This window comes from Lissotriton helveticus, chromosome 6 (genome assembly GCF_964261635.1).
Source record: "Lissotriton helveticus chromosome 6, aLisHel1.1, whole genome shotgun sequence".
In the NCBI taxonomy this organism is placed as follows: Eukaryota; Metazoa; Chordata; class Amphibia; order Caudata; family Salamandridae; genus Lissotriton; species Lissotriton helveticus.
The window spans coordinates 1,564,467,845-1,564,472,475 of NC_136067.1; positions in this window are offsets into that span (position 1 = coordinate 1,564,467,845).

Consider the following 4,631-nt stretch of genomic DNA (forward strand, 5'->3'; position numbering starts at 1 on the left):
GATCGGGAAAGGGAAGACATCTGGAACCACCACACTGCAGGAGGACAACTACAATGGGAGATAATGGAAATAACAAGACTACAGATGAAACAAATGCCAAATAAATGGAAACCAACATGAAAAAACAAACGTGAGCATAGCAAAGACAGCATGGCAACAAACACGGAAAAGAAATAGAACAGAAACACAGAAAAAAAAACATGCGCCAAGATATGAAAGGAAGAGTTGAAAAAAAGAGAATAGAACCAGATAAAACTAAGAAGGAAGAGGAGAAGAAAGGAAGGGAAGAAAGGAAGAGAACAAAGAGACAGATCAAGGCAAGAAAGCCAGATCTGAGAGGAGAAGAGACACCAAGACATCGAGGACGAGGATACGCCGAAGGGAACACAAACCCCCACGGAGCAAAGGGAGAGCAAGAGGGCAGAAAAAGAAGACGAGAAACATAACCTCATGGAGAAAATGAAAACAGAAACAAAACATCAAGAAGCGAAAACAATCGCACGAGGCGCATCAAGTGACAGCAAGACTAGCGTGCATATAACAGGATCAATCATTTGTGTCCATAGTAGGAGAAGATACACTTCGAAGATATTCACGTAGCTTCTGAGGATCATCGAAGGAACGGGTACGGCCATTATGAGTGATTTTACACAAACAAGGATGGAGTATGCCGTATTGGATGTTCATGTCCCGCATATGAGAACGAAGGTTCAAGAATTCCTTGCGACGAGCATTCGTTGCACTGGACAGGTCTTGAGAAATATAGATATTATGGCCTGACCATGTAAGGCGGCGTTTAAGTCTCGCAGCTTTAAGAACAGACATTAGCTCAGTAAATTCAAGGAAGAGAAGAATGATCCCACGAGGTTTGGATGGATTGGAGGTGGGACGGCCAAGTCGGTGAGCTCTTTGGATATTAAGAGGGTATGACGCAGGTTGGAGCTCAAGAAGGTCCTGAAGAAACTTGCGAGAGAAAGATACCATGTCCTGCCCCTCAAGATTCTCCGGAATTCCATAAACGCGTAGGTTCTTCCTCCTATTACGATTTTCACGGTCCTCTGCGTGTATTTTCAGCTGTTGGATTTCCTTTTCCAGAAGGGGGATCTTGGTTGATAAGTCCTGAATGTTGCTGACGCGCTGCTCTAAATCCGTAACCTTTTCCTCCATGACGACCCATCTGTCTTCAATTTGTTTGAGTTTTGCATTGGTAGCAGACATGAAGGGTTGAAGCCCACGAACCTCCTCTAAGATGGAGTCCAACACAGGGTTTGCAGAGGTACTAATTGGAGAAGGAGGGTCGTTTTTAAGACGTTTCGGTTTCGTACCTGTGTGAGAGGATTTTAAGTGACCTGCATCATGAGCTATGGTGATGGTATAGGTGCAAACCAAGGATATAAGAAGAATCCAGGTACTAAGTATAGCAAAATGCGACCCTGTGAGCAAATAGCGAGGAGCCAACAAGGAGGAGAAAGGACTGAAAGCCACTGTGTAGTAGGAGGAACGCACAGGCGGTTCAAACAGGGCAAATAGTGTCTAGTGCAAGACTTGACCAAGCCCCCCACAAGAGAAAATGGAGGATAATTCAACGAGCGTAATGGAAAAAGAAAGAGTCGAAAATTTGAAGTCATTTATCAAGTAAAACACAGCAGAAAAGACACGGAGGAATATCCAAAATGCCGCAGAAGACAACAGTAGGACTCCCAAGTCACTTCCACAGATCTAAAATGGCCGTCCCACCTGAGGGGAAGAAGCAGGCTGAGCAATAAAGTCACATGGCAGTGAAAAAATTCCCAGCGCAGGAAATTAAAAATCCATTCATGGCATACCTGAGCCTTGAAGCGCTATAAAATGTAGCTGGAGGCAGTCTCCACATGGGGCTCCGTGAAGATTAGTGGCTGTGAGGAACGCGAGCGCGGCAGCACAAAATGGCGGCCGCTCGCGTCCCGATGGAGAGAGGACAAGTAGTAGTCGGAGCACCCTCGGAGCCGCCTCAATACACTCCAAAATAGCAGGAAAAGAAGCGGACCATGTTCCGCTACAGCAGGGCGGCGAATTCCGGCATCAATGTCGGGAACGAGGAGGTTAATACTGAGTCCGAGCCCAGTGCTCGCCGGAGCTCACACGGGAGCCGCCATTCCGTGACGGCGCGCAAGCCACGCCCCCATGACTACAAATTTTAAGGGAAAAAGTTTTCTGATGCGGCATTATGCTGGTTGTTTGGACATCTATACGTGTGCACACAAAGGGAACTTGTGCAACGATTTGCCTAAGTGAAGGAAATGTGGAGTCTCATGCTTTGGTTTAGATTGCAGTGCACCGCTCTTCTCAGCTGTCTACTATGCGTGTTATACAGTTACAAGCAATTTCAATGTATTTATTTATTCTTTTTTTCAACGTGGTCTCGGTACCGGCGATAGGAAGGGGTCATCAAAGGTGAGAGTAATTCAGAATTTTATGTGTTTGTCTCTACATTAAATCTTTGCCCACTGTGAGACCGGTTAAACCGTTTTGCTGCGGTTTAAATTTCACATTGAGCATGTGCACCTTACCGTGTTAGTAGTGCCATGTGGAGCAGCTGCGTAATCTCCTGTGATGACGTCCTCCCAGCTGCCAAGATGTTGTTGGATGCTTGTCAGCAGGGAAAAGCCGCAAGCCACCCAGCAAGCGTCACCAATGCGTGGCGCCATCTTGTGGGCAGCAGCACTAGAGCATCTGATAATCGGAGTATTCCATTTCCAATAGTTTCTTTCGGAGCTCACTGTCAGAGTGAGCATACATCATTTTCTTTCCCACAAGTACATTCTCCAAATGGGTAATTTTCAAGAAAAGATACATTTTGGACTGGTTGACTGTCTCCGGTCCTCAGGAATTTTCCATTTAGCAGTTTGTGTTTCATAACAAAGTTTCTTTTGACGAAATTACCTATTTGAATTGTATTTAGTGGATTACAATATTCTCCTTACAAACTGTTGCGGGATAATGGAGATATGCTTATCTCCTTTTGATCAGCTTTACTGTAAATCTGTCTATCTGGTGAATCTGACATGATTGTTTTACTATGGTGACATGCACACCAGATTGGGTCAGTGACACGCATACCTCAATGCATTGTGGAATCTTTCAAAGTTTAAGGAGGCACTGCATTGAGTAATGTTTTACATGCCTTGCGTGTAGTCTTATGTGAGCTAGTTTTTCACAAACCTTGTATTACACATGCTACACTACATTGCTACTTTTCCTTCTGTGATGTTGTCATAAGTCTATCGCTTTTTTTTCATGTTGTCTCTAATGACATAATTCTTACATTATATACATGTTCTGGCTATACACCGGCCCTTAGCACATCTCATCATATATAGGATAGGTTCATGAGTAGTGTTTATTGGTAAACCTACATTAGTAGTTCTTTTGTCTAAATGGGTGTTGTTCCCATTTACATGTGTGTACGTTGTTAATCCTTACAAAGGGTATGTCTTTATGGGCTATAGTCACATTTACATTTGTTTTTCACCTTTATGTCAGGGGTAGGTTATGGGTGTTAGTCCCATTTACACGAACTAGCAGTACATTTAAATCCTTACACAGGATGTGTCTTTATTGGTTTAAGCCCATTTCTGCTAGTTCTGATCCTCAACGGGTGTCCGTCCCATTTACATGGTTCATGTCACTAACCTTTACACGAGGTATGTATTTATGGGTTTCTATCCCATTTCTCCATGTTTTTGACCCTCACACGTGGGCTGTCAAAATGGGCTGTTATCCCATTTTCACAGCACAGATTTTTATTCATCACATTAGTAATCCTTGGATGGGGTACAGTTTTCTGTGTCTAAACGTATTGCTTGTTACGTTATGCAAATATTGTTTTACATCTTAACATGAAAATGGGGGAGGATGAGCGAGTATATTTTCTGGCTTGTTCAGTTCTTCTCGTGATGTTATATTTTCTTTGCATCCTTGGATTCTGGACTATATTAGGTAGTTGGACATTCTTTGCTTATAGTTGTTCCCTCATTGTATTGTGAATGTATTATTAAATAAAAAAGGAGGGGACAGCATCGATGTATTTAGTGTGTCGGGCTGTAAGGCAACCGGTTAGTTATTGTGCTGTGTCTATCTCCTTCTATTCCTCTCTGGCCAGTTGGTGTGTTTAGGGGTAGCCATAGGTGCATTTATGTCATTCTGCTAACGTGTTGTTTCTTATGCCATATAATTTTATTCTACATTTTTGAAATTTTTAGGAGGGGATGATGGGTTATATATAATTGTGTATATGTATCTATTGCTTCCTCTTTATTTACCTCTACGCATCTTTTCGCACTTTCCTTTTTGTTTAATTTTTATTACATATATTCAGCTGCATTTGTGTATTTTAGCTTAATTCCTTTCTATGGTGTTTCTTGTTATAACTTCATTCGGGTAACCAGATTTATGCTTCTGTTAAATAAGAAAGGGGGATAAGTAGTATATTGTTCATGTTAATATACTGTTATTATCTCCCTATCTGCTCAGTATGAATGTCCTGTGTGCTGCATGGAATGTGATGTGATAATGCTGAATAGAATGTTTGGGTTCCTGTGAGGGGAAGTGTGACAGTTGGAGCATGGGCTAAGCAGCGGGCAGGCTGCTCC